The sequence below is a fragment of the Ornithorhynchus anatinus genome, chromosome 7, assembly GCF_004115215.2.
Source record: "Ornithorhynchus anatinus isolate Pmale09 chromosome 7, mOrnAna1.pri.v4, whole genome shotgun sequence".
Taxonomy (NCBI): domain Eukaryota; kingdom Metazoa; phylum Chordata; class Mammalia; order Monotremata; family Ornithorhynchidae; genus Ornithorhynchus; species Ornithorhynchus anatinus.
Genome location: NC_041734.1, coordinates 4,889,359 through 4,896,842, shown reverse-complemented (window position 1 = coordinate 4,896,842; position 7,484 = coordinate 4,889,359).

The following is a 7,484-nucleotide window of genomic DNA, read 5'->3' as shown; positions in this document are numbered from 1 at the left end:
AATCTGGACCTTTAGTATTTCTCTTCAATCCCTCACTAAAGTGCCTGAGATACTATGTAAAGGCACGATCCCGGCCCTTCTGCCACAACAAGAGTAATATTTGCCCTGACCTTTCTGGGAGGAGATGAATTTGCCACGATGTTGTGCTTAATGAAACACACTTCAGCATTCTCTAAGCCCCGGCAAATGACCAGAGACATTTTTTTCACTGGGGGCGTTTGGAGACCCTTTGATCTGAATGGAGCATGTCGATTTTGGAATGCTCCCCAGGATGCTCTATTGTTAGCCAGTTCCAACGCAGAGGGTTATTTCTGTAAATATGGAGTTTATTGAAAACTTCAAGGAAAGTGGGAAGCTTAACCCAATCAAGTTTTCTTGAGCACTGGTTGGAGAAAAGGTCCCCTTCCATTGCAGAATAATAACAGTGGGTTTCTTGGGTAGGGATGGTACCTTGGGCAAGTCCCTTCACTGCTCTGTGCCTCGATTACCTCATCTCTAAAATGGAGATTGAGACTTTGAGCCCCATGTGGGACAGGGACTGTTCCAACTCGATTTGCTTGTATCCACCCCAGCACTTAGTACAGTGCCTGGCACGTAGTAAGCACTTAATAAATACCATTATTATTAGCAGCGTGGCTTAGTGGAAAGAGCATGGGTTTGGGAGTCAGAGGTCCGTGGGTACTAATCCCCGCTCTGCCACTAATCAGCTGTGTGACTGTGGGCAAGTCACTTCACTTCTCTGTGCCTCAGTAACCTCATCTGTAAAATGGGGATTAAGACTGTGAGCCTCACATGGGACAATCTGATTACCTTGTATCTACCCCAGCATTTAGAACAGTGCTTAGCATATAGTAAGCACTTAACAAATACCATAATTATTATTATTGTCTCTCCTTTTGCAAGATGTGGCACCTTATGTTGCCCTGGATTGAAAAAAGACGCACAATGGCAACACCTCATGTGCTTTTGTATTAGGGTTGAGATGCAGGTCTCAGCTCACATGAGCGATTCCCAGGAACCCTGACTAGATGGCCCTGGAAAAAAAAAGTGGAGATGGCAGGAGGAACAGAGTTGTAAGGGCACGTGAGCAGGGTCACCACAGGCCTCAAAAAACCCTCAATTTGACCAGAAATGTGGGTGAGGCATATGCACATTTCTTAAGCCAGGTCCACCTTGTAGTCCCAAATATTTCTTCTTATTAGCTGCAAGACTCATTAATTTCTGGCATGAAGCAGACTTAGTCAGAGACAATGGATGAGGAGAGTTTGGGCGAGGCAGATCTGAGCCAGGAAGCTATGAATATTTCAAAGTCAAGAGCTATCTGGGTTAAAGATCAGAGCTAAGAGACTCAGGGGTTGGAAACTTTTGTAGTAAGTGACCCCGGGGATTCATAAAGATGGCAAACAGGGCAGGAAAATATTGGAAAAAGCCTGGAAAACGGAAGGGAGGGGCAGAGACCAAAAGGGCCATTATCTGCCATCTCACTGTGGAACAATGCATCACGATTAACTTTTCAGCACTGTTCTGACATTGTCAGTGGCAAATGCAAAAGGAATCCCAAGAGAAAGTCGATTGTGTGATTTGGCAATTTTGAAATTCTCTCTTTCCTTCTGGGCATACACGAAAGTACATCCTGTGGAAGAACTACTTCTAAATTCTGATAACTCAATTCCAGGTCTTGGAGAAAGAGTTGCGAATGGTGCCGGGAGGAGCCGTGGTCACAGTGTGGAAAGGGCTAGCGGTCACACCGTCTCTTTAGACACTCGCTCACAAAGGCAAGGGCCAACCTCAAAGCGAAACACAGAGGTCTCTCTTGGAGCAGCGTGGTCTAGTGGACAGAGCACAGGACTGGGAGTCACAGGACCTGGGCTTCTATCTTGGATCCATTACTTGCCTGTTGTGTGACCAGGGCAAGTCATTTCTCTATGCCTCAGTTTCCTCAACTGTAAAACGGGGATTAAATTCTACTCACTCCTACTTAGACTGTGAGTTCTACGTGGGACGGGGACTGTGAACAACTTGATTAACTTGTATCTACCCCAGTGCTTGGTACATAGTAAGCGCTTAACAAGTACTATGATTTTTTTCCACTTCGTATTTACAGTTGAAATTCCAAGAGGGTTCATTTCTCTCATGACCATTATGGATCACAAACATGGGTTCTAATCCCGGCTCTACCATCATCATCATCACCAACCTCCTCCTAACAGGCAGTAAAAGTGTTTATGTTGGTTAAAGTCCCGTGTCAGAGAGATGGCAGCTTCCAGCCCCAGGATTCCCAAGATCCCGTCTCTGGCTGGGGTCAGGACCATTTGCCTTGGGTTAGGGGAGGAATAGGGTTCATTAAGCAGCCGGAGTCGCTTGGCGTATCCTTCGTTTCATGTTCAATGACTGGATGTGTCCATCTGTAGTCCATTCAATATTCGATTTTTGACCTCTAGTGATAAAGCCTTCTAACCCACAGCTTTTTCCTTGACTCGTGTCCACTGGCCCTTCACTGTGACCAGCTCCCAGCAATATACCAAATACAGTAAAGACAAAGAGAAGCACAAGACGACGCCTCTCTTATATTAGAATCTCATCTTCCCCATTCCCCACAGGGCATCACTTCTCATTAAACTGGAGCTGTTCGCCTCTCCCCGACTATCCCACCTTTGCCAGACTTGAAAAAGTGCACATATATCATTGACTCTGCCTCTCCATGACAAGCATTCCATGTTCAGGTCATCATTTCTGATTACTAATCCAATCAAGTCGTGATTGGAAGTGTCACGCTCAGACTGTAGAAGCAATATTCCCATAATCAAACATCCAAAACAAATTGTGTGATTATTTGTATTATCCAGGATTTCAAGGCCATGTTTCAAGGCAGACAGGCCAGGTTTAAAATATGCCAATATTTTTTTACATTCTTTCTAGGTTTCCAACCACATGCAGAAAGTATATTTGAGGTTCTTGATGTCTAGCGTCCAGAGTTTTATCCATCGCTTGAGCACATGCACATGAGTGCTCCTAGCCACTGTTACAAACTCTATTCTCAGAAGAGATAAAGAAAAAAGAAGCGGGATGTCTAGAAATTTTAAAAAAATGGGCAGATAATATCTCCCTGCTCTGGTTAGCACAAATCATCATGCAAATACGTGTGATTAGACACCTAAAATGGTGCTAAACCTCATAAAACATGTGTGTCCTTAGAAACTGCAAGAATGCATTCTTCCCCCATATTCAAGAGCTCCCCATACTTTGTGGAAAAGATGTGCTATGGTTTGATTATCTAGTCGAAAATGGACCCACCGAAATGAAATAAGCAGTCAGACAGGGTTTTATCATTTGCTTTGCAGTCGCTCTAAGGAATAAATGAACAGGATCGCAAATTGCAAAGGGAAGGATTCTTGTTAGGACAAACTACTTCAGAATCACTATGCCTTTGGATTCAAGGTCCCATCCTTACTACGCCATGGCCCAAAGGAAAATAAAGGAAAGTCTGCAGATACTCCAGGGTAGGTTTACTGCCCTCCCAATTACACTACTGTTAAGCCTCGGGACATGAGTCCCCCGCTTATAGTTTTTCCCATATTTAATGCTGAATTTTAAGCCTTGCCCAAAATCCCCGTAGGAGGGTGTTTCCCATAATTAAACAGTATCTTTTCTTGGCCCACTGAGACATGGCATTCAGGAGTTTCATGGCAATCACGTTCTTACTCGACTCTAGTCTCCTGAACCAATGAAAAAAAATTATCCCCACTTTAAAATAATAGTAAATCCTTGAAAGGGAACTCCCCCCCATTGAAAAATAGGAGGACACAGCTGCATGGAAAAAGATTCAGCAAAGGATCCTTCATCACTGAGAGGAAGTCCCATTTTGCTGGCCTCTGAGCAGGAGTGCACACCAGGCAAATGAGCTGATTTGCACAGACAGCTGCCAACTAACAATAATAATAATAGTATTTAAGCACTTACTATACGCCAAGCACTAAACTAAGTGCTGGATAGTGTATCTACAATCAGGCTGGAAGCAGTCCCTGTCCCATGTGGGGCTCAGTCTAGGAGAGAGTGAGAATAGGAATTTAATTTCCATTTTATAGATAAGAAGGCACAGTGTCAAGATGAGTTACTAGCCCAAGGTCACAGGGCAGGCAAGTGGCGATGTCAGAATTAGGACTCAGGTCCCCTGCAACTCAGGGCCATGCTCTTTCCGCTAGGCCACACTGCTTCTCCTGGCAAAGTGCCTCCACACCATGTCTGAAGCAGGCGGGGTGGGGCGTTTGATTTTAGGGGCCAGACTGCTGTCTCGCTCAGGTCGCCTCATAAGCTTCTCTGCATTTCTCTAGCACTGACACACTCCCAAGGCTTAGATAGTTATCTCTCCAACTTCTCTGTGCTTCGGTTTCCTCATGTGAGAAATGGGGATTAAATCCTACTCCCTCCTATCTAGATTGTAAACTCCATGCAGGCCAGGGGCTGTGTCCAATCTGATAACCTTGCATCTACCCCAGTGCTTAGAATAGTGCTTGACAAATACAATAATAATAATAATCTCCTCACACAGACTTAAGAGTGCCAAGGAGGGTCAAAAACAAACAGAAACCTGAACACTTTAGACATTTGGGCCGTGCCATCCATGGGACCCATCTTCACACCACCAAGAATAAAGAAGTTGACTATAAAAGTCCCCTGCTGCCTGCATTCTTGGGCAGAATACTTAAATTTCCACAGGCCTCTTTCTTAAAGCCTTAGAATTTCGGAAGCATTTCAAATTCCAGGAGTCATAAAATTTGGTGGAATCGTTTTATCCTCACTATTGTGTGGAATTTGGGGGTTCTCTGGTCACATCATCTTTCCAGGGAAACAAAAGGCCACCGAGAGGTTTAATCGCTCACTCAACGGAACGAATATCTCGACCACGAACATTTGATTTAAGGGCATTCGGCCAAGGAAAAACACGGGGCACAAATTCTGAGGAGAATCAAGTGTGAATCCCCCTGCTCCACAACCCACCTGTACTGATCACCCAGCCCCAAATTAAATTCAGCATCAGCACAGTCCAAAATGCACCATCAATACCATTCTCCCGAACAATTACTGCTCAGTTAACCCGCTTGTTTGGCCTTTTGGGTGTTATGTGTGCCCACTCACATTGATGATGATTGTAACAGCAAAGGTCAGGCCTGCAGTCTCTCGGTACCCGGCCATCCAGATTATTAGCATAATTGACAGGTTTTGCCAGAAGCACATTTGTGAAATGCAATGCGAATGCCATGAGGCCTGTGTAGAGAGGAGAAAAGAAATTTGTCCGCAATCTTTCCTCATCTCCCGACTGCCAACTATAATTAGCTACTTGGACTTCTTTGTAATCAACTAGAATCTGGAACTAATAAAGATCTTTACAACCCAGCACTAAAGATAATCAGGGCCTTTGTCAACCTGAACCCCAAGGCTGATTAAAAAGAGGTTCCTCCACAATCCCAGCATCCTCTGCATCCCAGGACTGAACGAAGGCAACTCAAGCTCAGCTCCCAATCAGAACACCCCCAAATTCCCTCAGACGCCAAGAGGCTTGAAAGGAGCATAGTTTGAGCTTCTCTTGACCTCAGTGCCTCTGTTACAGCTCCATTACTCTGCCCCTTGGACCCAATCAGTGAAAACCCACTCCCCAGTGGGTCACGAAAGCATTTGATTTGGTGGGAGAGAAGAGAGGGGACTTAAACCCTTCGAATATCACATCTCCTCCAAGAGGCCTTCCCAGACTAAGCCCTTTATTTCCCCTATTCACTTTCCCCTCTCTTCGACTATGAACTTGGCTATGTATCCCTCAGGCACTCTGATACTGCTGCTGTGTGACTTTGGGTAAGTCACTTCCCTTCTCTGTGCCTCCGTTACCTCACCTGTAAAATGGAGCTTAATTATTATCATGACTCTATTTCTTAAGCGCTTTCGAGGTGCCAAGCACTGTTCTAAGTTCTGGGGTAGATAAAAGGTAAGCGGGTTGTCCCCACGTGGGGCTCACAATCTTAATCATGGCCATGGGTTCAAATCCCGGCTCTGCCGCTTGTCAGCTGTGTGACTTTGGGCAAGTCACTTCACTTCTCTGGGCCTCAGTTACCTCATCTGTAAAATGGGCGTTAAGACTGTGAGCCCCACGTGGGACAACCTGATCACCTTGTATCCTCCCCGGTGCTTAGAACAGTGCTTTGCACATAGTAAGCACTTAACAAATGCCATCATCATCATCATTAATCCCCATTTTACAGATGAGGTAACTGAGGCACAGAGGAGTTAAGTGATTTTCCCAAGCTTAAGACTGTGAGCCCCAGGTGGGCAGGAACTGTGGCCAAACTGATTACCTTGTATCTACCCCATCACTTAGAATGGGGCTTGGCCTATAGGAAGTGCTTAAATACCTTCATTATTATTATTAAATACCATATAAAAAGAGGGCAAATACAGCTCAAGTTTCAAGGAGCCAGGACACTGAGCACTCCACGCCAACCAGCTCCTCTTATTCACTCACTGTTTGTGCTTCTAATTATAGCCCAATTAAATGCAAAACTCCTGGTGCAAATCCAGATTTGACTTTTAAAAACCAGCTGCCCGATGCTTTTGGTTTCCCGCTGAAATGAACAGAGGCAAACAAGGGGATCTCCTGGTGCCCAGTGGAAAACAGACTTCCTCTCAGCGTCCGCCTCTCCTGCAGTTGGACGGAAACGGATGGAAACGGATGCTCTTCGTCCCCCAGACCCAGAAAGCCACCGAGAGACCCCGGGCCAACTCTGCCCGGTTCCTTTACGGGGAAATGACATTAGAGCAGCCGCTTCTGGGTCTCTGGTAAGCCCCGCATATTGTGCAGGCGGCTCCGAAGTCGCCCTCGGAGCCGTCAGATGGTGCTCCCAGCTGCCGAGGCGCCGGGTGAACCGTTCTGACCTCCTGCGTGCCATTTTCCTTTGGCTTCCTTTTGACTCAGCGAAGAGCGTCAACCCTCCCAAACCCCCTTCCTCCTCACCGAGTTCCCGGTCTGATGACCCCCCCAGGCCCCATATCTGGGAAAACAGAGAACTCGTTGCCAGAAGGGAAATGCTTCATGAAGTCTCTGCTTCTTTTTCCATTTTTCTTTTCTCCTGAGCCCCAATTCGCTCTGAGAGCATTCGCTTCTCTGAGTGCAGTGCTCTGCACACAGTAGGTACTTAGTAAATAAGAAATCACCCTTACTTCTAGTGCTGCCACTCTCATTAGCTGAGATCCAGCTGAAGAACTTCCTCCTCACTAGGGATTTTAGTATGGCTCTCTGTAGAGTCCTCACCGATGGTCCATATCGCCCCGAACAGGCCACAAGCAAATCAAAAAGAGCTTTGCTCTGGACATGGAAAGGCAGTCTCTGTAGTTCGTTGGTTATGGTGTTTACTGTGCTAAGTGCTGGGGGAACACCGAAGATATGATCCAACCCAGTCCCTGTCCTGCAGCCGAAGAGGTAGGGAGACCCAGCAGTT